This window comes from Pteronotus mesoamericanus, unplaced genomic scaffold, assembly GCF_021234165.1.
Source record: "Pteronotus mesoamericanus isolate MK-2021 breed Mesoamerican mustached bat unplaced genomic scaffold, CSHL_Meso_final contig_40, whole genome shotgun sequence".
In the NCBI taxonomy this organism is placed as follows: domain Eukaryota; kingdom Metazoa; phylum Chordata; class Mammalia; order Chiroptera; family Mormoopidae; genus Pteronotus; species Pteronotus mesoamericanus.
The window spans coordinates 4,141,642-4,169,567 of record NW_026555150.1 but is presented as its reverse complement, the minus strand read 5'-3'; the positions used below and the strand labels follow the sequence as shown (position 1 = coordinate 4,169,567).

Below are 27,926 nucleotides of genomic sequence, written 5' to 3'. Positions count from 1 at the left end.
GCCTTCTTTAGATTGAAATGACACAATAGCTCTCTGGGAAGCAGCACACACTGAAGTACAAAACAGCCAGCGAGGCTCCTGATGGCAGTGCGCTTACTGTAAAGCACAGAAGCTCTTTTTCTTGGAGCACTTAATGCTTCAGAAACATCCCACCAGATGGGGTAGGATTATTTCCAGAAAGCAATTAAGGCAGTTACTGGAGCGATGGTAAGGCATCACTATGAGTAAGCAAATAGCAGAGTTGCAGCCCCTCAACTTGTACTAGTTTTCATTTGATTTGGTTAAAGCTGAAGTTGGGAGATAATGGATATGGCTTCAGAAAGCTGAAAAGCGATGTATATACTCTGAATGTGGACTTCCCATGCGTGAGGAAGACCGCAGCTTATTCCTGAAATAATTTCACAAGCACTCAACTACAATTAACACCAGTGTTCCCTGGTTCCTTTACAATACTAACAAAAGCATTTTGCTAATAAAATCCCAAAGTACCTGTCCCTGGGCTCCTCACACAGGGGGTGCTCAGGAAATACGAGTTGACGGACTGTTCTCACTGCGTCACCTGATTCACCTATATACTTTATCTCCCCCATACCTGCTTTCCCATCTCAGGAAATGTAATTTCATTCTGCCAGTTGCTCAGGCCAAAAACTTTGCAGTCACCATTATCTCGTATCCACATCCAGTCAATCCTCAAAAATACATGCAGAACCTGACCACTTCTCACCACCTGCCCTGTAGGCCACCATCACCTCTCGCCTGGATTATTGCAGTGTCCTCCTAACTGGTGTCTCTGTGTCTGCCCTGGCCTCTTAGGGGTCTGCTCTCCACACAGCAGCAAAAGGGATCCTGTGTAAGTGAGATCGTGCCATAACTCTGCTCAGAACCTGCCGTTGTCTTCCCATGTCACTCAGAGTAAAAGCTGACACAGGGCCTTACACAACCTGTTCCCTCCCACCCCCATACCTGTCTCACAACATCTCCTACTACTCTCTCTTCGTTTCATTCATTCTGCTCCAGCTACATGTTTTGGACTCTGGCTGCTTGGCTATTCCTCAACACTGTGGGTATGATCCCTCTTCAAGAACTTTCTATTCGCTGTTCCTTCTGCCTTTCTTCTGGATAACTGCAAGGCGCTCTCTCCCTCTCTCCCCATCCCCCTCTCTCTTCAGGTATCTGTTCTATTGATACATTATTAATAATCGATACATTATTAGAGAGACCGCGCAATACGGAATAGCAACTCCCCACCCTCTGTCACCCTGTATCCCCCTTCCCCTGCTTTAATTTTCATCATAGCAGTTATCAAGACCTGAAATACCCTGTATTCATTTATTTATAGTTCGCCACACCCCCACCCACACACATACATGTCACAATCTAAGTTCCATAAAAGTAGTAATTATCTGTCTCTGTTGTGTCTCCACTGCCTGGAACAGTCCCTGGCACATCATAGGTTCCCAACCAATGTTTGTAATGAATAAATCCACTAGAGTACCCGGATGCCTGCCATTTTGTCTTATTCCCTAGTGCTCTCTTCTTCCTTTTCCTCCTTCTCTTTCCTTTCTTTCTCTTCTGCATGACGTCTGTTACTCTTTGAGAAGCTATTGCCAGGTGCTGTTACAGATATTGTTTTATCTCTTTTAATCATGACAGAAACTCTACAAAGTATATCTTCATGTTAATAAACATGGAAGTTAAAACCCAACGTGTAAAACAATTGGCTTAAGATGATGCAGATAGCATATCAGAGCTATGACCTAAACCATAGTCTGATTCCAAAACTCACACTCATTCCACTCCTGCAAACCTAGTGACTTCTTCAGCTTATCCTCCTGTCCTCTTTTTCCCTCTGCTACTCTCCCTCTAGAAGATGGAACATTTATGAAATCTAAGAATGTTGGATCCAACAAAAATCTTAGACATGAATTCATCAGACAATCTTGCTTCTTCCCCTTCTTTTCCTACTTTCTACCATTTTGCAGTTGATGAAATTAAAACTCAGAAATAGTAAAACTTGCCCAAAAGTCACATGGATAGTGATTGGCAAAATGAAGACTCGAACCTTCTTATCCCCAATCTTGTATTCTCACTGGAATGCCTACACATCTGTTAACAGCCAACAGGGCAGCATGAAGGCTTCAGACTAAGAGGATGATGAAGGTCTTAGGGAATGAAAAAAGACGGAACAGTGCTTACTCTCTCCTCTCCAAATCATTGATTCTAAAATTTTAGAATACATTAAAATTACCTAGAATATTGTTAAAAGGCAAATTCCTAAGTCCCACCCTCATATTTTGATTCTGTAGCTCTGGAATGGGGCCCAAGAAGCTATATACTCAACTAGATCCCCAGCAGGTAGTCTGTGAGCCATACTTTGCTACACATATAATCCAAACACACCAGATTTAAGGTGAACAGTGTATGGTCTTGTTGCAGAGGTGCCATAGAAATTATATTTAAGGAGGTAAACACCACACTGCTTCACTTAGAAAGCTTGACGAAAACCTAATTGTCATTTCAATACTGAAAGTAACTTGAGGTGGTTTATAAATTTTGGGCTTTCTTATACATTGCCACAATAATAATTCAGCCTTTCAAGTCAGCAAATGTAACAGGAGATGAGAAAAAAGTCTGCTTGGTTTGATATATGCTGACCAAAATATGTATGCTAATTAAAAGCCTCTCACTTAATGGGAACTGTGCATTTATTAATGATGCATGACATTGGCATTCCAGTGGAACAGTAGATCATGTTCCATATTATCAAATGAGTTGTATTACAGTAAGCACCCCAAGGATTAATAATGTTCCATTATGAGAAAATCGAGTTTAAAATCACTGTTAGGTCACTGGACATGCGGCATCAGTCCTCAGAGGCTGACAATACAGACAACGCTGCGAAGAGCAAATACTACCAAAGACGAAATTGGCAGAGGAAAACCAGAAGGGTATTTGTAAATGTTAGGTAGCTGTCCTTTCAATATTGGAAAAAAGATACGGGAGATTGGAAAATGGAATTTGCTCCCAAAGCTGGCCAACAATTCTCGTGCCCCTTGAGCTCATATGTAACAGAAGGTCCCATAGATCATACCTGGATTTCTTTGAGGAATAGGCCAAAAGGAAAAAAAAAAAGTTGTTTTATGTTTGATTTTTAAGGTAAAACTTTCTGCTAGACCTAAGAAAAGACAAAACTGTTCTAATACGCACAAAACCACCTAGTCAAAAGTAGTAAAATTCACCCCTTTTATCATCTTTACTGGGGGAAAAAAAGCCCATCTAGTATGGTGAAAGTGGTATTGAATTTTAGATAACACTTTGAAAACTCATATTCTAGATATTAAAGGCCAATTTTCCAAAGTGCAGGCTTCTTTTTTGGTTGGACTCAAATTGATTTTTCCAAGAAAATTTGGAGCCTGACGCTCACTCTTCACAGTAGTTCCTCAGGGCTCTGTTCTCGGGGCCTTTTTTCTATGAACTCTCTCCGTGTGGGGGAATACCTCCCATTGGCCCTAAGTGGATTATCATATTTGTCCTGGGTCTAGAAGTGTTCTTCAGAAATAGGAAGGGCCTGCATGGACGGGAAATATTATCTGCCAGTCAATGTGCTAAATACTCATATCGGCTATAGAAAACAACCCCTTTAAGGAGTTATTTTTATCTCATTTGACAGATTACGAGACTAAGTTTGAAGCATTGCCGTAGGTCTGCATGACTAGTAGATGGCAGATCCAGGATTCAAACCTATGTCTGTCCATCATGAAAGCTCATGCTACTCCTATATATCAACAATACTTTGGTTTATTACTCATGCTTTCAGTGTTTCCACATATTTACACCATATTTTTTATTTTTTCAATTACAGTTTATTTTCGGTATTATTTTATATTAGCTTCAGGTGTGCAACATGGTGGTTAGATAGTCATATGCTTTACAGAGTGTTCTCCCTGATACTTCCAGGGCCCACCTGGCAAGATAATAAGCCATAGTTATTATCTTACCTTTTGCAACAGCACGGATGGACCCAGAGGGCATTATGCTAAGTGAAATAAGCCAGTCAGAGAAAGACAAATACCATAGGATCTCCCTTATAGGTGGAATCTAAAGAACAATATAAATGAACAAACAAAAGAGAAACAGAGTCATAAATATGAAAAACAGACTGATGGTTGCCAGAGAGGCAGGGGTTGGGGGACTGGGTAAAAAGGTGAAGGGACTGAGAAGTACAGATTGGTAGTCACAGAAGAGTCATGGGGATGCAAAGTGCAGCCCAGGGAAGAGAGTCAGTATCACACGATATTTTCGATGGTCCTGTAAGTTAGAATGGGTGATCACATGCTTCTTTTGCAAATGAAGGCACAGACTGGGAAAGAGTGAACCATCTATCGAGGCTCATGTGGGCAATTATTAGCAGATCTGGGACTCCTAGTGGGTCTCTTAACCAAAAATGAGCTGGACTGACTCCATGAAAGAAGCCATAGGTATGAGTCTTCAGGAAATGAGCAGGGCTATTGAGCACAGGACACTGTGGACTAACGCGCACAAAGAACTCTATCCCTGGAAGGAATGAAGTTTGGAAAACAAGCAATGCTATTCTGTGTGAGGACGTCAACACTAAGATATCTTACACATAGATATTTAAAAATATGGGATTGAACATAGTACACATTAGTACTCTTTTATATTGTTGTTAGCTACTGAAATAAAAATATAATTAAGAGATAATGGCAACAGAATGGAAGGTATCTATGTAGAAGAATTTCCTAGTAGAGCTGAGCAATCGAAATATCAAGGCAAAGTAGAGTGTCTTCATTTCTCAGGAGAAGCTACTGATTTTTGAGATGGCACCATATTACTATGTCTTTTTTCTATTATACTGAATAATCTGTGTAGATTAAATAAATTCACAACAGACTATTAGTACAAAGGTGCGAGAATAAAGGAGGAATATAGTCATATTAAAGGGCGAAAATGTTATTGGGATAATGTAATGATTTTATTAAAGTGTCATCTGTGTATATTATGGAGCAAATAGCTTAAATGAAAAAAAAGAAAAATTGGACATTTATATTAGAATAACATCCCAATTTAATGCTGACTAGGGTAAGTATGGGTTATAAAAGTTATTTTTCTGCTTTACTCAGCTCAGGTCACTGGGAATAAGTGACAAGACGTCTAAAAATTCTTCCATTTCATTGTGATATACACTTGTGCTTAGTGTACGGCAATTAACTGTCTGGATTTAGATTGTACTTAAAATAGAATTTCCTTTATTTTTCCAGCCAATCAGACTTACTTAGGATATAAACTCCTAACAACTGCTGTAGGGCATCCAACCTGCTCTCAACCACAGTCCAATACAAGGGTTAAAAGTATGAGCTCTAAGGTCATACTGTGTGGGTTCAAATCCCTACTCTATGCCTAGAAGAAATAGGACCTTAGGCACATTGCTAAGCCTCAGTTTTCTCACCTGTAGAGTGTGGTTAATAACAGTACCCCTGTCATAGAGTTGTGAGAACTAAGGAAAAGAATTCATTTAAATCATTTAGCACACTGCATAGTATCTAAAATTCCCAATAAATTTTAGCAACATCTATTGCTATCATTATTATTACTTAGAGCTGGGAGATTTACAGGTTCAGAATACATTATGTGGTCTTGATAACTACAGTGGAAGCACTGTTCATTTAAATAACAATAGAAATTTATTCGTTCACAGTTTTGGAGGCTAGAGGTCTGAAATAAAGGTATCAACAGAGGGAAGCACTCCCTCTGAGGCTCTGGAGGAGAAATCTTTCTTGCCTCCTCCAGCTTCCAGTGGCTGTCAGCATTGCTTGGTTTATGACTGCAGAGCTCCAGTCTATGCCTCCATCTCTACATGGCCTCGCTCCTTTCTGTCTCTTATGAGGCCACTCATATTGGATTTAAGACCACCAGGTTAATCCAGTATGATCTTAACTCCATATCCTTAACTTAATTACATCTTCAGAGACCCCTTTCTCAATATAAGGTCACATTCACATGTTGGAGAGGTTATAGCAAGGACATATTAGTCAAACCACTCTACTCAGTAAAACACACTTCGTTTTATTTTCTCTATCTTTATCGCCCGTTTGAGTGATGCGTCCAGCAAAAAGGTTTGTCGTGGTCTGTTTGGTCTGCTATAACAAACTCCTACAAACTGGGTAACTTATAAGCAGGAGAAACTTATTTTTCACATTCGTGGAGGCTGGGAAGTCTAAGATGAAGATACTGGCAAATCAGTGTCTGATGAGGGCCTACTTTCTGGTTCATAGATGGCTGCCTTCTCCCTGTCCTCACATGACAGAAGGGTAGAGGGAGCCCCCTGGAGTCTTTTTTAGAAGCTCGCTAATCCCATTCAGGAGGGCTCCACTCTCATGATCTAACCACCTCCCAAAGGCCCCACCTCCTAATACCATCAAACTGAGGATTAGGGTTTAAATATATGAATTGGGTTGGGGGGGTGAACCTCAAACATTTATTTAATCTATAGCAGAGTTTTGTTATTTCGTCTTGGATTTTACCATGTCAAAGGCATGATGTCATCCAAATTGTAGAAACACCAAAGTTTATCTTCACTGGCCTATGACCGCCCCGGAGCTCTTGCCTTTTCCTATGTGGTTCTTTCTGTCCTTGTTCCTCTCCTCTGCACGGAGCACCCTCATTCTGCCTGGGACCTCCATCTGCCACCCCACCCAGGTTTTCCTTACACTGAGCAATATCTCACACACTGAACTTATTTTTCTCCTTTCAGCTTTCCAGGAATCCTGTCATTTATTTTACCAATGCTTTGTTACCACAGTCTTCCAAAAATCTGGTGAGGAAAATAATATAGGAGTTATATAATTAAAATTTATGGAAAAAAAACTGACACACTGGTGAAAGGTTCTTTTCACTAGACCAGTCAGTGATTTTTTAACTACATTTTTGGGCGACAGAAACCTCTAGCTAAGCCTTCTTTAAAAACCCTAATAGATAAAAAAAGAGAGAGAGAAGTAGAGCTGCGCGCGTATACCTGGAGGTATCTGAATTGTAATGGGATAAAAATACCTTTGCTGTTGAGATTTCAGGCACTGCAAGCTTTTACTCCAGAATCAAAAAACTTACCCCTTTTCTAATGACAGCGAGCAGATAGGACCTCCTCAACCTAAAATCTGTAATTATGTGCTAGCACTTTAAAGTTCTGATTAATGGCCCTGGCTGGTGTGACTTAGTGGATTGAGTGCCAGCCTGCGAACGAAAGAGTCGCTGGTTCGATTCCCAGTCCAGGGCACATGCCTGGGTTGCAGGCTGGGTCCCCAGTAGGGGGCACATGAGAGGCAACCGCACGTTGATGTTTCTCTCCCTCTCTCCCTCCTTTCCATGCTCTCTAAAAATAATTAAATAAAACCTTTAAAAAATAAAGTACTGATTAATGATTCCAAGTGACAAGCAAATGAAAGAACATTATTGTAATGTATTGAGAGGAGTAACATTTTCAGCTTGGAGAATATGCAATTGTATATTTATTTCTGACACCTTAGAAGTTTTTTGAGTTATAGTTTCAGTGCCCCCCCCCAATCAGTAAAAGGTTACAGAATTTTTATATCCATATATAGGAGTTCTTTTAAGGGCTAATATAGAAAAACATTTCTCCCTAGTTCCAATACAAATGGCCTAGCATTCGAATTTCTTACGAATATCATCAATCCCCTGCCCCATTGGACATCCCTGGCAAAACTTCAGCAATGAGTGATGTCAGCTGTTAGGCTTTTCCCCGTGTGTACGCAACAAGCAAGGTCTGTTGGGAAAAATCCCAGTCTGGGTGAATTGATGCTGAGACAAATTCATGGTCACCCAACCTCATCTGGGCCCGCACTGTCCTGTGTTATTACTGCATTTCTCAGGTAACCTCACTTCACCATTTTTTTCCAGGTACAAATTACAAATCTTTTTTTGTATATTACCTAAAAATAAAGGTATTTATGAGATGAATGAATGGATGCAAAGTTGAAAGGGAGGAATACAATGACAGATATGTGACTAAAAGATAAACTTTTGAGTAAAAAATTTAGATATATCCAAATATAGAAATTTTTACAGAAATACGGGCAAATTATTTTTGTCAGGCATAAGAGCCATTCTGATTGGCTGGCTTCTAATAATTTTACTTTGTATCATTCAGAAATTACTTTATAATTTTGAAATCTTCTCTTAACTCAGTTGCTCAAAAAGTGAAATTGGATTGTATCCTGGGCACAGCAGGAAGGTAATTTAAAGAACCTATGAACATTGTTGAAATTATCATGCAAGCTTATTAAATGCAATGTATATTTTAAATTGAAAAAAAAACTTTCTTTATTAAACCTAGATAGGTGAATTTTTACAGCTTCCAGCACTAAAATATATTAGATTTGAGAGTCAGGTTAGATTAATTTCTAATCTTTATGGAAATCATTTTTATTAAAAAGTGGAAAGTTAGGGATTTGACAGTTACAGGGTTTGGATAACTCTAAAAGGGTCATCATTTAAATTTGCAGGGAAAGTAAAATGAGAGTGCTTTCATGATAAAGATGATTTGTTTATTTTATATGCTCATTTTTAAAAGCTGTTTTAATATTTAGGCTTGTTATGGAAAATCTGAAATGGGGTTGAATATATTTAAACCTAAAGAGTTTTGCCTTTCATTTTTTTATGAGAGCCAACCAAATAAATCTCGGCCTGGACTTAGATGCTAAAATGAAAAAGATTATGGGGATGTTTTCACTTATAATGTATGTGATCAAAATGTTTGTTGTTTATTTGAGAATATATTGTATGATTTTCAAGTTAACTGATTTTTTTTTTTACTTTTCTAAGGGTATTTCACATAATTATGACTTACTAGTCAATCATTTATATTTCATATTCTTTCAGTTTAAGGACACTTTGGTTTCTTGGAGTGGTTGAATTAGAGATGCAGGTAAACATTGTTTTCCCCAGGAGATGGCTAACAATAGAGTGGGAGGAAGCTGCCTCTTTCCTTTGAATTTGGATTGCTCTTGGTGTTCTCGAAAGTTGGAAACCAAACGTCAAAGGAATACAACACTTTTCCTCTGCTAAAAGAGCAAGAGCTTTTGTCCAGTGTGTTTATTGGTAGTTTACAACTGGCTGGGAGGTTTTAACTTGTGAAAACTGACTTTTGAAATCTCAACAAGAGTTAAGTATCCTCACATTCTAGGCCTCTAAACCACTGATTGCACAGGATGAAGTGCTCGCTAAATGAAGATAAGAATGAAAATCGAGATTCAGGTGTTTACTTTTGAGTATCTACCAGAGAACTTTAGAAAAGAACTGTACCAAGCACACATGAGAAAAGACAACCCTGCTCATAGTCACTGAGTCTTATCTTGTTACTTGATATAGTGTTAATCTTAGCCAAGTGCCTATGAATTAACACTATCCTCTTTCCTGCCTTCTTTTTGTATCTACAACAGCACCTAGCATGGAACTTTCAATGTACCAGCTTAGTAAACATCTCTCAGTCTGCATCTTCTGCCAAGATTTTAAACTTGATACATCCAAAACCAACACAACTCTTATCCCAGTCAATTACTGCCTTTTCCAGACCTTCTGATTTCCCTCAGTGGTGCCAACATATTTCTGTATTGACCTAGACTGAAAATGTCAGTGAGACACTTTTATGCTTATCAGTAATTTATTTCTTAAACATTTACTAAGGTCCTATTATACCCTGAGCTACATGGGTACTCAATCAATGTTTACTAAATGAATTAGTGAAATAATTTCACATGTATTTATTGAGTGCTTATCATGTATTAGGAGAATGTAAGAGAAAGAAAAATGATTGAGACCCAACTACTGCCTTCATCACTTTAGAATATAGTAGGGAGAATACACACACACGCACACACGCACTTTTTTTTTCCCTGTCTGGAAGGTATAATATAGTAGGGAATATATATATTCAAGGGCTGTCCAGCCATTTAATAAGAAAAATAAACATTTATTGAAGAAGATACAAGAAACATTGTACATAGAACAATGATGCCTCAGTCCCCTACAAAGTAGTGCCTTGGGACCTCACACAGTTTTCCCAATGGTCATCACCTGCCCCTTCATATTTTCATGAATCTCGTCGATGATCTGATATCTCTTCCCTTTCAAAGACAATTTTAGTTTTGGGAAAAGCCAGAAGTCACAGGGCACCAAATCTGGGCTGTAGTGGGGCTGAGTCACCTGGGTGATTTCATGTTTCACTAAAAATCTCTGCACAAGATGTGATGCATGAGCAGGCATGTTGTGATGAAGCTGCCAATCACCAGTTGCCCATAGCTGCAGCCTTCTGAATCATCTGAATAGTTTCCAAGAAGTAATGTTCAAGCCTATAGTGAAATTTGATGGAGATTCATTTCTCTACTCCCTCAGTCATTTTGAATGTGATGGCCACACAGTACATGTGCTCACTCAAGGACATCTACTGCCCCTACTGACAAATACCATGAAGTCATCACTGTTCACGCATGTGCATTCCAGTCCACTCTCCTTGACTACCAGGTTACATCGATGCCATGCAAACCATTCTCGTTATGTTAACAGTGACTGGGAAGACTATGTAGTCTGTCCAGAAGCAATAAGGAGGCTTTCGAGAGACTGAAGGTGAAGGTTCTGATAAGCATATTGGAAACATATAATCATAACAGCTAACACTTACATAGCATTTATTATGTACCCATCATGGTTGTAAGCACTTTACATATATTTACTCATTTGATCCTTACAGGAACCCCAGTTTATAGATGGGAAGCCAAAGCACAGAAAAACTTAGTGACTTGCCCAAGGTCAATGGCTAAGCTAGCATTCCAGCCCAGGGTATCAGGCTCAGAGGCCAGGCTCTTAACTACTATGCTGTGAGAATGAGGAAGCAAGAGAAAGAAAGAGAGAGGGAGGGAGGGAGAGAGGGGGAAGACAGGGAGAGAGAGATGGAATTGAAAACCGAAGAATTGAAAGGCCCGGCTATATATGAGCATATGGGAAAAAGAAAATGAAAACATAATGCCAAGTTTCCTAGCTTTAGAAACCAAGAACATTATTATGGTATTAATGAAAAAAAAGTGAAATCAGGGTTTTAAAAGGGATTATAAATATAGAGACTAAAAGGTAAGTTATAAGCATAGTAAGTTTAAGGTGCTGGTGACCTAGCCATGTAGACATATATTTGTAAAATTGAAAGTCAAGGACTTTGTCTAAATTTATCTAGACTAATATCCTGCCTACCCATAGCTTTCTTACAGTGAATGCAACCTCACTGGAGTGTTGATATTATAGGACAAGGATAGACACAAAGTCATTCTTTATTGCATTATTCATCCTTAGAAGAGGGGCAGCTTTTGGGAAACATATAATATATGTCTCTTAAAATTCAGGTGACACTAATACCCATATAGCCTTTTAAACATTTTGTCTGCCATAGAGTAAAATTATAAATAAAAAACCTAAATATTAAATGTCACCAACTTGTGCATTGAAATGATATGTAAGGATGTTTATATGCTTTTGTCTTCATCATTCAGGGGATTTTGTTGACTATGGATTCTTTACATTTCTTTCTCCTTGTCATATTTATTTACAGGGGTAAAAATAAACCATAGGTGCATGGTCTGCTGGGCAGTGATGGCAGCTTTGTACATATTCATGCAGCCCTTCCCCAGGCCTTTGACAGAAAGCTGCCTTCCTTCCTCTATACTGCCTCGAACACACCTTCTGCATTAAGGATGCAGGAGCCTACCACAGTAGCGGAGGGTTGCCTGATGACTGCTAGCATTGTCTCTCACATAGACACCAATTTGACTTCATTTTCTAAAGCTGAAGAGCGCTTACCAAGAGTGTTGAATAAGGGGAAAACATCTCTATGAGCTCTCTTTCATTCAGAGTAATTTTTTAGTCTGCATGAAGTGTCCCTCCAACAAACAGCTTTGGCTTTGCCACTGAAGTATGCTATCAGATGCGTTTTGGGGCTTGAATGTATCTTTAAAGATCTCTTAGTCCATCATTTGCAGAGCTTTAGGGAACTCAGACCTTTATGTGCTCAATTGGGCAGCATATTGCCTTAGAAAAACACTGTGCAAGAGTTTTAGATGTACATCAAGGAGATTAGCAGAAGTCATTTGGGGGAGAAGACATGATATCAAATTTTTTTCAAGAAGGAAAAACAAGTCTAAAATCAGAGAAAAAAAGAGAAAGTTCTTGGTGCAGTTTCAACATTATGTCAAATCATATCAAAGGGAAAGAGGTGGGGGGAAGGCAGAGACAAATGTATTTAAAAAGTAAATAAATTAATTAAAAATAAAATAAAATTAAATTAAAAAAAAACAATGCTAAACTTTATGTATAAAGACTAACTTACCAGTAAATACCTCTTAAGTAGCCTCTTTGAGCCAGAATGTAGCAATAATTGTTCCAGTAGTAGTTGTATATAGTTTTATAAGTGAGAGATAGCACTGTTTTATTGAGGTCAAGGACATGAGTTTGATACCCTGATAAGCCAATTAGGCTTGCCCTTCTATGTGGTCACAGACTAAATAGGTAGCAATGATGATATGGAAGTCTAAGTAAAAAGCTGTGGATAGACCAATACAAACTTCCCCATAGCTAAACAATTAGTTCAGAGCACATGGACTACCACTAATGGAAGGTCAGGAGTTTACGAAGTTAACATTTTCTCCTTACAGATGATGGTTTTACCCTTATATAACCTGGTATCTAATAGGTCAAGTAAAAAGCACTTGTGAGACAAGTATCTAGATTTCAACACTCTTTGGCAAGTGGGTATACTATTGGATAGGCGAGTGTGTTGGGTTCATAATCAAAGACTTGAGACACAGCCTTGAGTTTCATAGCCATAAATGAATAGAGAGGTTCACCTCGGCCTCAGTGCTTCCAGCTTCTGATTGATCAGTGGGCTAAAGAAAATATGACTCTAGAGTTATGGGAGAATATTTTATTTGACCAAAAAAGAAACGGGATTTATTCCAAAGGAAAGATTCAAGATATTGGAAAAAAGCCAGCGGACTATTTTATCAAATTCAAAGGTTGTAAGCCAGCATGATACTTTCCTGTCTTGTCAGGTTTGTTCAGATTTACCAAAGGACAGTTCATCATATTATAAAGGAAATCCAAGGCCATGTGATAAGCATAATCCATGAAACATTAAGCTGAAAGTCAGTTCCACTCTTGATCTTCAAATATTAGATTCCTTGCTATTTTTTCTCTTACCCATCAATAATGTGAGACTCATCTCAAGATTTTTATAGGATGGAGTGTGTTGTTATTGTTCTTGCTGTTTCTCTGCTTGTGTGTTGCCATTTGTAAAAAAGAGGTAGCTAACGTTTTGTAATCTCTTCAACCAGACTGTTGTTCAAATATAAGATCTTGTTAAGATTACTAAAATACATTGAAGCCCATTGCAATGCCAGGGCTGAGTGAACAGGTGTTATGCGTATGTCCTAGGTCTTCTGTGTTAAAACGAGAGATACACTATTACAGCACAAACACAGAAAATATGACATAGAGCCATAGGAAAACCAAAGCCTTCTCATAGCAAGACGCTTGTAAAGATCAGGTGGTATTGAAGTTAATTCTGTGCAATGACATAGAAACATTATTAACTAATATTTTTCCAGTTGCTTTTCAGAGAAACAGAAAAACAAGTGTGTGTGCATGTGTCTGTGGGCATGCACATGTGCATGAGCATACATTCTATAAAGTTAACCGTTATTTGTAATATTCCCACTGTGAAGTAGAATGCCTACCCCTGAAGAGTAGAAGGAGCTGAAAGCAGTAAAATAAAAATGATTCAAATATTTGAAAAAAAACCAATACTGAGTAAACAGGCTTTTGTTCTTAATAATATTTATTGTTCTTAGTTGATTCGTTGCTTGATTTCAGTGAAGTCTGGTATACACCATGAAAACTTTTCCAGCCCTTAAGCACCGCTGCGAAGTTGGCTCTGCCCATATTACCAAATCAACTTATTGTCCTTTTTTTCTTTATTATTTCCCACATTAATTATACAAAACAATGAAAAAAATTCTTAGGGTTTCCCCAACAAAAATTGTCACCGTGCTGAGGGTGGCATGGCGAGGGCACTGAATTCCATTCGGGACCAGGCCCCAGTCCTTGGGCTTCCAGGTGCAGGGCGTGCCCTGCTTCCATCCGACCTCTGTGGCCTTCCCTCACCTCCTCAAGGTCTCATCCTCCTGGCCGCCTGCGGATATGCCATACAGAAATCCATCCAGCCCAAGCAAGATGACCTGCCTGCCACCACACTGCTCAAAGATTCCCAGAACATCCCTGGAGTCGAGAAGGTTGCTGATGCTGTGCAAAGACTCTTGCTTTTGGAAATGGCCAACCAGAAGAAGCTAAAAATCAAATAAAAGCAGTCGCTGAAAAACGTTGTGGCAAAACCTGACAACACCAGCTCCCCAGAGGCTTCAGTGTTGCCTTCACAGTCAAGATTTGCAGTTACGAAGAACACATGCAGAAATGTAGAAAAGACAAAACCCCACAAGAGCTATATGCTGATGAGCATTAACCAGAGGGAAAAGATGCTCCAAAAAACCTCTGTAAGACCAACTGTACTGTTTTTGAGAAGACATGCAAGGAACTGGGGATTGAGTAGATCTTTCTCCCTCTATACCTACCGAAAAGCCCACCTCAGCTAAGTAACCAAGAAGTCCCCGTGCGTGAGAGTTTTCCAGGAGGCTTAAAAGCTGAAGAAGCAAAAAGGGCTTAAATGCTGCAGCAGCAGCCCTAGCTAGGTTGCTCAGTTGGTCGCAGCATTGTTCCATACACCAAAAGGTTGCAAGTTCAATCCCCAGTCGGAACATATGTCAGGAGACAAACAATCAATATTTCTCTCTCTCTCTTTCTCTCTCCCTCCCTCCCCCACCCCTCAATAACTATATCCTCAGATGAGGATTAAAAAAAAAAAAAAAAACAAGCTGGAACAGCAGCTCAGAAACACGGCCAGACAAACCCAGAGGTGGACCAGAGCAATCAAGGAAAACCAATAAATTTTGTTAGAGTTTTAAAAAGTTGTATTATAATCTACAAACAGAAGGTCTCTATTCAGGTTCATTCATTCCCACCTCTTGGTTTTCCTTATGCTTGCAGCCTGGTTTCCTTTGATTTTTAGCTGATTCTATTAGATGCTGGACAAGTAGACACGCAATAATTTCTCAATTTTTTAAATTAATTTTTACATAAAAGATGTCTTTGTTTAGAATGTCATATTGTATTCTTGAAAATTTTACATAAATGTACATTGTAGAACCTAAGTGATATCCAGATTTAAGATTTTGGGGTGCCCATTATTGTCATTGTGTAATATTGTAAACAGCCAAAGTGCCAAGAGTAACAGAATTTACTGGGAACTTTTGTCTAAAAAGTATATCTCAGAGAAATGGTTCTCAGAGGGGCTCCGAAGGATTTACTGTTCAATCAAATTGTTCTTTGTCAGCATGCAACAAAGAAGTGTTCAGTTGTATCCTAGTTCAATTTTTACAAGTGGTGTTCATTGTTGACATGTATAAAGAAACTTATTAAAAATGAAATATCTCAATAGAACTTTAAAGTGTCTGCCTATATTTTTCATGTTCTTTTCCAATACATTTGCACAGAAGAAATGTTTGTACTTTAGAATTCTTTTGTCATATTTTGTAGCCTGTAATGTTAATGTATTTTCAACCAGATAGGAAATATTACACAGAGAATAGAGCTATTCATGACACAAATATATTAGAGCAAATATCCTTTCTATCATATTTATGAATTATACAGTTGCCAGCATCTGTTTTCTGTTAGTTCTTCCCACAATACCCATCTTAGAATCAGTCCAGAAATTCCATTTGGAACTGGATACAATTGCAGGAATGTTGATGCATTTCACAATAAGGAATGCTTATTGTGTAAGATCTGCTTCTCTAGTCATAGTAATTTATTTCTCCAAGGATTCTCTTACTCGTGAAGCTATTACTTCCCACCCATATACTTGCGGAGCTGAAACTGTGCATCAGGTTAGTAGTTGGGGCTTGTATCTGGGGAGGGCTTCGAGTTGAGGAGCACAAGAGTCAGGTCAGGTCTTATCTTCACTTATTTATTCAATAGAGCTGTCCCTAAAGACAGTTGTTTTGTACTGATTCTTTCATTTCTTTTCCCTTATAAATTATTATTAAATACTTCAGGCATATAACGAACAACTTTAAACCTACAGTCTAGCTTCAGAAATTAACAAACACAAATGAAGTCCCTGTGGCCGCATTCCCCTCCGTCTCTGCAGCGGAAACAACTCTCCTATATTTAATCATTCCTGTACCTATTGTTAGACTTTTACAAATAAGTACATACCTGTAAAAACACATTATATTGTTCTGCATGTGTTTAAATTTTATTTGAATAACTTACTTTCTTCCTTCATAATTGTTTCTAAGGTTTATCCATATTGAGGCATCTACCTCTACTTTATTCTAGTTAACACCCTTATGTTTTATACTGTATGAATACACCAAAATCCTTATGTTCATTTTCCTATTGATGCACATTGCACACTTAGGTTAGGACACATACACATATTCACACACACCAATGAATATGCTTCTTCAAAGTATTTTTGGAGTTCCTTAGTTTTTTCTGTTCCATGTGGACTTTAGGATCGGGTTTCCAAGCTCTATGAAAAAGGTTGTGATATTGACTACAACTACATTGAATTTACAGAACGAGTAGAAGAAAATTGACATCCTAATGATATTGAGGCTTGTGAGCCATGAACACAGTGTATTTCTCCATTGATTGAATCTTTTTACATGAAAGAATGTTGATTTCTTTTTGCTGGATTTATTATCGTAAGATTTTTTTTAAATTACATGTTCTAATTTGACTGTCCCTGTTATACATAGGCATGCTGTTGACTTTTTTTTCCTGTTTATCTTGTGTCCAGCAACCTTGCTATCCTCTCTTCTAGTTTTCATCATTTACGTGTATATTCAATTTTGTCTCTTTCTTTCCAGGTATTACATGTTTTATATTTTTGGTTGGTTTCTTTTTGTGCTAGCTAAGATCCCCAGTACAACACTGAATTAAAAACAGTAGTTAATTGTAATACTTCTATCTTTAAAGGGACTCTTTGTATTATTTTATTACTAAGCATGATACTTTAGGACTTCTGGTAAATCACTTTTACCATTTTCAGTAAGTTTCCTTTTCTGTTTTGTTAAGAGGTTCTATCATAAATAGGAACTAAATTTTATATACTACTCTTTCAGTATATAAGGAGATAATTTGTTTTTAATCCACTATGAAATGAAATTACAGTAAAATAGATTAATTCAGTGATGAATTACATTAATAGGTTTTCAAAACTTAAACCATCCTAGTATTCATGCCTACTTGGTTGAAATTTGTGTGTATGTGTGTGTGTGTGTGTGTGTGTGTGTGTACATTGCTAATTTGATTTCTAGATCTTGTATTGGAAATTTTTGCAGCTGTCTTTATGAATGAGGTTGGCCTATAAAAAAGTCCCTTTTCCTTTACTTACTCCTTTTTGGAGATAATAGTAGTCTCATACAATGATTCAGGAAGACTTTTCATAAACTCTGATGTATCTTAAAATAAAGATTATCTGTTTCTTAGAACTTTGGCAAAATACTCCTGTAAAATGATCTAGGCCGCTTTCATTGTCTTTAATGTGTGTTCAGGCATTCTATTTCTTCTTGTCTTCTTTTTTCCTTGAAATAAGTCTATTTTTCCTAAGGTTTCAAACTTACTAGCATAAAGTTCATCGCACTCTCTCATTTGTTTTTATATTTTAATCTTTAATGATTTTTTATATCATTTCCTGTCTTATTTTCTTGTTCTACCTTGCCAGAGGTTTCTCTATTTTATTATTTATGTCAAAGACACAAGGCTTGGTTTTATTGATCTTCACAATTGTTTCTTTGTTTCTGATTTCATTAACATCTGCTCTTACTTGCATTGCTTCCTTCCTTCTAGTTATATGCAGTCCTTTTCTAACTCCTTGAGTTGGATACTTTGTTCATTAATTTTTTTTTAGTTTTCTTTTTATATTTTTATTGAATTTATTGGGGTGACATTGGTTAATAAAATTATATAGGATTCAGGTGTACAATTCCATAACACATCATCTGTATATTGTCTTGTGTGTTCACCACCCCAAGTCAAGTCTCCATCCATCACCCTTTCTTCCCCTTTCCCCTCTTCTACCTCCCCCACCTCCCTTCCCCTCTGGTAGCCACCATACTGTTGTCTGTGTCTATGAGTCTTTTTTCTTTGCTTAATCCCTTCATCTTTTCCACCCAGCCCTTTGTTCACTAAGTTTTCCATTTTTCTTCTTTTCTACTAAATGAACTTAAAGCTGTAAATTTCCTTTATGTCACTCTCTTGAGCGATATCCCAAAAGTTTTTATAAATAGTATTTTCATTGTTAATCAGTTCCTAATTTCCAGTATAATTTTTATGCAACATATGGATTATTTTTAAGAACACTTTCCTGCATTTTTTTGTTTGTTTTCTGTTTATTGATTTCTGATTTTAATGCATTTTGCTGAAACAGCATTATCTGATTGACATAGAGTCTTTGCTATTTGTTGAGCATTACCCTGTGATATAATATTTGTCAGTTCTTTGTGGGTATTCTGTGTGATTTTAAAGAATATGTATTGTGTATACACCTGAAACTAATACTAAATAATATTAAATGAAAACTGTAATTGAAAAAATTTAAATAAAAAAAGAATATGTATTGTATAGTCATAGCTTTGGGGTTCTTTAATTGCATGATTCAAATTTTCTACATCCTTGCTAATTTTTTTGTCTTCTTATAACTGTGAAGTTTTCAATTAGTCTTATTATCAGCCTGTCAGTTTTTGCTATATGTATATATATTGAAGCTATATTTTCTTACAGGGTCTGAAATGTTACATCTTCCTCATGAATTATTCCTTTTAACATTATGTAATGAATCTCCCTATCCATAATAATGCTTTATGCCTTGAAAACTGTTTTGTCTGATAATGTTATAGCTACACTATGTTTCTATTGGTTAGTTCTTTTCTAGAATGCCCTTTTCCTTTTATTACTAACTTTTCTGTAGTAGTATGTTTCTGAACATCCTAATGAACACAACAAACAAGCACACAAAATAGAACCAGAGACATGGAAATAAAGAACAAGCTGACAGTGACCAGAGGGGAGGAGAGAGGGGGATAACGGGGGAAAGAAGGGGAAGGGTCGTCAAGGAACATGTATAGAGGGACCATGGACAGAGCCAAAGGGGGTAGGATTGAGGGCGGAAAGTGGGGGTAGGGGAGAGTGGGGTGGGAGAAAGTGGTGGCAGAAAACTGGAAACAACTGTACTTGAACAACAATAAAAAAATCAGAAGAGAAGAGAACAGAACAGATCTAGATTTTCTTTTTCACTCAGTTCCAGGGTCTCTGTTTTAAATTGCAAGTTGAATTTGTTTGTATTCACTGGGATTATTGAAATGTTTGTATTTATATCTTATAATCATCTTTTGTAACTTATAGTTACAATATTTATTTTTTCTTTGACTTTTTTCTCCTTTCTGCTTTTTTTTTTGTTTTACTGAGTTAATAGTCATTATTTTTCTCCTCTCCTGGCTAGGAAGTTATATATCCTGTTTCTGTTCATTACATTTAATTTTTAACATTTTATTAAAGTATAACACATACAGAAAAGAGCGGAAGTCATAAGTGTACAGCTCAGTGAATTATCCAAGTATGAAACAGCTGTTAACCACCACTGAAGTCAAAATATAGGCTACTAACCCCCAGAATCCTCCTTTGTGCCCCTCCTTAATTATTACCTCCTCCATCCTTCCTCTCCAAGGTAATTATCCTGACTTCTAATACTTAACCTGTTTTCTGAAAATTTTAATAATGGAATCTTACCATATGTATAATTTTGCATCTGATTTCTTTCAATCAACATTATTTTGGGGTGGGAAGTTCATCTATATATGGCACGTTGCTGTAGATCTTCAATTTACATTGTGATATACTATTTCTTTGCAAGATTACCCGCAATTAATAATCTAATCTGTTGTTGATGGATATTTGAGATGTTTCCATTTTGGGGGACTAGAACATATAATAATGCTATGAACAACTTTGTGCATAGCTTTCCATGAACATATGCTTGCTTATACTTCTGTTGAGTAAATACTGAGAAGTGAAATCACTGAGCCACAGGGTATACATATATCAAACTTCAGCAGATAATGTCAAAGAGTTTTCCAAAGTGGCTGTATCAATTTACATAATCAACCCATAGTGTATGAGATTTCCTACTACTTCACATGGTTACCAGCACTTAAAACTGTCAATCTTTTAGATTTTAACCATTCTTCTGGGTGCATAGTGATATTTCATTGTTATATTATTTGTATCTTCCTCATAAGTAATGGTGTTAAGCATGTTTTCATATGCTTTTGTACATTTGGATATCCTGCTTTAAGGTACCTCTTCTGGTCTCTTGCCCATTTTTCTGTTGGGACATGAATCTTTTTATTATTGATTTGAAGAAATTCTGCTCTGGTTTATGTGGCTCAATGGATTGAGTGCCAGCCTGTGAACCAAAGGGTCACCAGTTCGATTCCCAGTGAAGTCACATGCCTGGGTTGCAGGCCAGGCCCCCAGTAGGGGGCATGTGGGAGAGGCAACCACACATTGATGTTTCTCTCCCTCTCTTTCTCCCTCCCTTCCCCTCCCTCTAAAATACATGAATAAATAAATAAAATCTTTAAAAAAAAAAGAACTTCTTCATGTATTCTGGAGACAAGCTTTTTTTCAGGTATATGTGCTGAGAGTATATTCTACCATTTATAGCATGTTTTTGTCTTTATCTTTTGAGAAGTTCTTAATTTTGATGTAGTTCAAATTATTATTTGTTGCTTTTATAGTTGACATTTTCATGTATGGCTTAAATGTTTTTCTACTCTAAGATCATGAAATAGTTTTCTTGTGTTGTGTTTTAGAAGTTTTGTAGGTTTATGTTTACAGCATTCTATCTGAAATTGATTTTGTATATGGGGTGAAGTGGAGATGAAATTTTTTCGAATGGGTATTTGGTTTCCTATAACCATTTAATTTAAAACAGTAGTCATTTCCCACTTGTCTGCAGTGCCACCTTTACCATAAATCTAGTATCCTCATATGTTTTAGGAGTCTATTTGTCCTTATTGGTCTATTTACCGTTGTGCCAATATACAGTGTCTAAATTAACACAGCCTTGCTATTGCCTGGAGTATGTCTTCTCACCTTATTCTGCTTCTTTTTTACTAATCAATATTTACACACATGTACAAAAAACACATAACAACTGCTGAGATGTTGATTGAGGTTGTATTGATCTGTAGAACAATCTGAGGAGAAATGGCATCTTCAGTTTTGAATTTTTTAATTCATGAACTTTGTATAGCATTTCATTTATCCTGGTATTCTCTAATTTCTCTAATAGCTTTTCAGTTTTTAGTGTAGGTCCTACAAATATTTTGTTAAATTTATTACCAGATATATGGCATTGAGACACCATTATAAGTGGTATTTTCTTTCTTTTTTTAGTTATATTTTTTAACTATGCTATTACAGTTGTCCTGATTTTTTCCCCTTTCCCCCCTCCACCCAGCACCCCCACTCCCTCAGGCAATCCCCTTGGTATTGTTCATATACATGGGCCATGCATATAAATTCTTTGGCTATTCCATGTCCTATACTGTACTTTACATCCCCATGGCTGTAACTACCTATGTGTACTTCTTAGCCCCTCACCTCTTCACACGTTCTCCCCCACAACCTCCTCCCATCTGTCAACCATCAAAATGCTCTCTATATCCATGATTCCGTCTCTGTTCTTCTTGTTTGCTTAATTTGTTCTTAGATTTAATTGTTGACAGATTTGTATTTATTACCACTTTGTTGTTCTTAGTTTTTTATCTTCTTTTTCTTAAATAAGTCCCTTTAACATTTCATAAAATGACGGTTTGGTGATGATGAACTCCTATAGATTTTTCTTGTCTGGGAAGCCCTTTATCTGTCCTTCAATTCTAAATGATGGTTTTGCTGGATAGAGCAATCTTGGCTGCAGGTCCCTGCTTTTCATGACTTTGAATATTTCTTGCCAATCCCTTCTTGCCTGCAAAGTTTCTTTTGAGAAATCAGCTGACAGTCTTATGGGAACTCCCCTGTAGGTAACTTAACTTCTTTTCTCTTGCTGCTTTTAAGATTCTCTCTTTATCTTTAATCTTTTGCATTTTAATTATGATGTGTCTTGGAGTGGGCCTCTTTGCCTCCATCTTGTTTAGGACTCTCTGTGCTTCCTGGACTCGCCTGTCTATTTCCTTCACCAAATTAAGGATGTTTTCTTTCATTATTTTTTCAAAAGATTTTCAATTTCTTGCTCTTTCTCTTCTCCTTCTGGCACCTATATAATGCAAACATTGGACCTCTTGAGGCTGTCCCAGATGCTTGTTATGCTATCCTCACTTTTTTGGATTCTTTTTTCTTGTTGTTGTTCTGATTGGTTGTCTTTTGCTGCCTTATGTTCCAAATCATTGATTTGATTCTCGGCTTCATCCACTCTACTGTTGTTTCCCTGTAAATTGTTCTTTATTTCAATTAGTGTATCCTTCATTTCTGACAGGATCTTTCTTATGCTGCTGAGGTCCTCACTAAGTTCCTTGTGTGTCCTTAAAGCCAGTGTTTTGAACTCTGCATCGATAGATTGCTTCTCTCCATTTTGGTTAGCTCTTTTTCTAGAGTTTTGATCTGTTCTTTCATTTGGGCCATGTTTCATTGTCTCCTCGTTTTGGCAGCCTCCCTGTGTTTGTTTCTATGTATCAGGTAGAGCTGCTTTGACTCTATATCTTGGTAGTGTGGCCTAATGTAGTAGGTGTCCTGTAGGGTTCAGTGACACATCCTCCCCTGTCACCCAAGCTGGGTACTTGAGGTGAGCCCTTCATGTGGCCTGAGTACACCCTCCTCTTGTAGTTGAGTCTTGGTTACTGTTGGCCAGTCAATAGGAGAGATTTACCCAGGCCAGTCAGCTGTAAGGATTGACTGACTACCAACTTCTGCCCTCTGTGGAGCGTTAGCTGTACAGGGACAGGGTGGTGGTTCTCAGACATAGTCTGTGGTTGTCCAGAGGGTACACTGGCCCTGGGGTTTTCCAAATGATGCAGACCAAGGTCAGCCCCCCAACCTGTGTTTTGCCCAGGGCCACTCTGCGTGAGCTATAAAGCAATCAGATGGCTGCTACTTATGCTGGGCTTGGAGATTCCCAGGAGAAATAAAGCTGTGAGTATAGACTGGCTGCTGCTAGTGCTGGGCCTGGGGTTCACTGAGGCCAGCTGCTGCTTGCTTGAGAGGATATTGGAGGTTGTGCAGCATGAGCCAAGAACAGCTAGTCATATGGAAAAGCAACTTTGGTGGGCCAGTAAGTTGGGTGGGGTAAAGTCTCTGGGTATCTCCAAGGCAAGTCAAACAGTGTTAGCTAGATTGATGGAGTCTCAGATATGACACCAGCTTGCCAGCTCTGTGGCTCTGTGGGGGGAGCGTCTGGCATCAATGTGGGAGCTGGAGGACAGTTTTCTCCCAGACAGAAAGGCAGGCAGAAGCCATTATTCCTTTTCTAAACCCTCTCCCCACAGAGCCACAGAGCTGGCAAAAAAAAAAAAAAGGGACAATAGCCTCTGCTCAGCCACTGGTGCCTTTCAAGCTGCTACCCCGGTGCTAGAGCTCAGACGGAGTGAGTCTGAGTATGTGAGTCCGTGTGTGGTTCTTTAAGAAGTGCTTGGGGCTCCAGCAGTTTCTTTCACTGATTCAATCCCTACTGGTTTTGGCAGCCAGAAGTTGTGGGGACTTATCTTCCTGGCACTGGGCCGTGGGGCAGGGACTCCTCACTCCTGAGATATCCCACTCAATTTTTTATCTACCCCATGTGGATGTGGGACCAGTCCATTCCACATCCACACCCCTCCTACCAGTCTGGATGGATGTGATTTCTCTAATTCCATAGTTGTCATACTTACATTCAACTCCATTTCTGATGTTTCTGAATGATGGTTCTATATTTTAGTTGTAATTTTGATGTGGTTGTGCAAAGAGGCGAGCCATGTCTGCCTATGTTGCCATCTTGACTGGTAGTCATAAAGGGTATTTTCAAAATTTCTCATTGTGGGCTATGATATAAGGGAATAACTTTTATTACTATTATTATTACTATCATCATTATTAGATACAGGAGAAAAGAGGGAGAGAAACATCAATGTGGGAGAGAAACATCAATCATTTGCCTGTTGTAAGCACCCCAATGCCCCACCTAGGCATGTGCTCTGACTGGGAATCAAATCTGTGACCTTTTGCTTTATGGGTCAACACTCCAGCCAACTGAGCCACACTGGCCAGAGCTAAAGGAATAACTTTATAAAAAATATTTTTTTATTTTTTCAATTACACTTGATGTACAATATTTTATCAGTGGTACAACCCATTGGTTGGACATTTATATAACTTACTAAGTGATCCCGCAATAAACCTGGTACCGATCTGACACCATACATAATTGTTGCAATATTATTGACTATATTTTCTATGTAGTACTTTACATCCCTATGACTATTGTGTAACTACCAATGTGCACTTCTCAATCTATTCACCTTTTTCACTTATTCTCCCAACCCCTCTCCTATCTGCAAATGTCAAAATATTATCTATGAGTCTGTTTCTGGTCTGCTTGTTCATTTATTTCATTTTTTGGATTTCACATATAAGTGAAATCATAGTGGCATTTGTCTTTCTCTTTCTGACTTATTTTACTCAACACAGTACCCTCTAGGTTCATCCATGTTGGTGCAGATGACAATAATTCAGTCTTTTTTTTTACAGCTGAGTCCTATTCCTTTGAATGTATGTACCACTTCTTTATCCATTCATCTAGCGATGGACACTTAGGTTGCTTCCATATCTTGGCCACTGTGAATAATGCTGCAGTAAACATGTGAATGCTTATGTCTTTGCGATTTAGTGTTTTAGGTTTCTTAGGATAAATACTCAGAAGTGGAATTGCTGGGTCCTTCTTTGTCTCATGTTATATCCTTTGTTTTAAAGTCTATATTCTCTGGTATAAGTATTTCTACCCCAGTTTTTTTTGTTTGTTTGTTCATTTCCATTTGTATGAAGTATCCTTTTTTTCTATCCCCTAACTTTCAGTCTGTGTGTGTCTTTCGATCTGAAGTGAGTCTCTTGTAGCCAGAATATGTAAGGGTGTTGTTTTCTTATCCATTCAGCCACCTTATATCTTTTGATTGGAGCATTTAATCCATTTACACTTCAAGTAATTGTTGATAGATATGTATTTATTACCATTTTATTATTAATTTGTTTTATTTTTTCTTCTTCTAAAGGCACCCCTTAAACATTTCTTGTGATACTGGTTCGGTGGTGATGAACACCTTTAGCTTTTTCTCATCTGGGAAGCCCTCTATCTGTCCTTCAATTCTAAATTATGGCTTTGCTGGGTAGAGTAATCTTGGTTGTAGGTCCTGGCTTTTCATCACTTTGAATATTTCATGCCAATCCCTTCTGGCCTGAAATGTTTCTGTTGAGAAATCAGCTGACAGTTTTATGGGAGCTCCCTTTTGCATAACTGTTTTTTTCTTGCTGCTTCTAAGATTCTCTCTTTGTCTGTAACCTTTGCCATTTTAATTATGATGTGTCATGGTGTGGGCCTCTTTGGGTCCAACTTGTTTGGGACTCTGTGCTTCCCAGGCTGGTATGTCTACTTCCTTTACCAAATTAGGGAAGTTTTGTTTCACTATTTTTTCAAATAAGTTTTCAATTTCTTGCTCTTCCTCTTCTCTTTCTGGCACCCCTATGATTTGAGTGTCGGTACATTTGCAGATGTCCCAGAGGCTCCTTACTCTATCCTTGTTTTCTTTAATTCTTTTTTCTTCTCACTGTTATGAATGAATGCTTTTTTTCTTCCTCATGTTCCAAATCGTTGATTTGATTCTCAGCTTCATCCCCTCCACTGTTGTTTCCCGTAGATCTTTCTTTATTTCACTTAATGTAACCTTCATTTTTGCCTAGGTCTTTTTTATACTGTTGAAGTATCCAGTGAGTTCCTTGAGCATCCTTATAACCAGTGTTTTGAATTCGGCATCCGATAGGTTGCTTATTTCCATTGTGTTTAGTTCTCTTCCTGGCGTTTTGTTCTATTTTTTCATTTGGGCCATATTTCTTTGTCTTCTCAATTTGGCAGCCTCCCTGTGTTTGTTTCTGTGTATGAGGTAGAGCTGCTTTCACTCCCTGTCTTAGTAGCTTGGCCTATTGTAGAAAAGCACACCTGTAAGTAGTATGGGGCAGAGCCTTATGCAATCACCAGGGTGGGGCAACCTGTGTCACCACTCTATGGCTCTGTGGGAGGGCTTGGAAAGAGGACAGTGGTGCTGCCTGGCCTTTGGAGTTTTGTCTAGGATGAAGCTGTCTCCCAGCACTTGCTCCATCGCATATCTCTTCAGTTTCTCCCCGTATGTCTCTGGTGCCCATCCAGCTGTTGCCCTGGTGCTGAATCCCGGGGGCAGGGGTGGGGGTGGTCTGTCTAAGCCCTAAGACTGTTTTGGGCCCCTTAAGAGGATTCTCCTAAGAATCCTGCAGTTTCTTTTGCCACCCCAACCCCCACTGGTTTTTACAGCCAGAAATTATGGGGACTTATCTTCCTGGCACTGGAACCCTGGGCTGGGTGCTCTGGTGTGGGGAGGGAATCCCTTGCTCCTGAAGTATCCCTCCTGATTTTTATCCACCACGCATGGATGTGGGACTATCCCATCCACATGTCCACACTTGTCCATGCCACTCCACCACCTCTCCCAGCCTGTCCACCTCTCCACTCCTCTCTGTGCATCTTCGCGTCTCTGCCCCTCCTACCTGTCAGAACAGTTGTTGCTTCTTTAAATCCTTAGTTGTCAGGCTTCCATACTGCTCCTTTTTCTGATGAATCTGGGTGATATTTGTTTTGTAGTCTAGTTTTAATTTTTGCTAGAGTTGTGCAGGAAGGCAGTGTGTTTACGTACACCTCCATCTTGACCAGAAGTCATAAGCAGCGTTTTGACTTCTGTATCTGGTAGGTTGCTTGTGTCCATTTTGTTTAGTTCTTGTTCTGGAGTTTTGTTTGTTCTTTTATTTGGGACATGTTTCTTTGTCTCCTCATTTTGGCTGCCTCCCTGTGTTTGCTTCTATGTATTAGGTAGAGCTGCTACATCTTCTGGTCTGGCAGAATGTCCTTATGTAATGGGTGCACTACAGAACCCAGTGGTGCAGCCTCCCTGGTCACCTGAGCTGGGCACTTCAGATGAAGTCCCCATGTGGACTTTGTGCATCCTGCTGTTGTAACTGAGCCTTGATTGCTGTTGGCATGTCAGTGGAAGGCATTTACCCCCAGGCCAATTAGCCGGAAGGACCAGAAGCAGCTATAGCAGAGGAGTTGCTGTGCAGGGGTCGACCCCATGAAGCAGGACTCACTTCATCAAGTCTCTGGTGCTTGCCAGGTCAGGCCCTTGAGTGTGTCACTTGTGGAGGCATTTGGGTGGTGCTCTGGCGTGGTCTGAAACTGTCTACCAGGTACACTGGCTCTAGGGCCTCTTGGGAAGTGAAGGCCAAGGTCTGCCACAACCTTGACCTGCCTGGGGCCACCCAGCATGAGCTACAAAACGATCTACAGATGGCTGCTACTTGTGCTGGGCTTGGAGGCCAAGCTGTGAACTCAGACCAGCTGTTGCTAGTGCTAGGCCTGGGGACACTTAATGAGAGGTATGGGGCTTGCTGAGGCCAGATGCTGC

At 38.6% G+C, this 27,926-nt stretch overlaps 1 protein-coding gene and 1 pseudogene across 1 annotated transcript in view; both read left to right on the top strand.

Annotated features, from left to right (window-relative positions):
* TENM1 (teneurin transmembrane protein 1) overlaps window positions 1-27,926 on the top strand; it is a 368,853-nt gene that overhangs the window by 155,415 nt on the left and 185,512 nt on the right. The window lies entirely within an intron of this gene.
* On the top strand, window positions 14,077-16,790 carry LOC129073321 (28S ribosomal protein S15, mitochondrial-like; annotated as a pseudogene).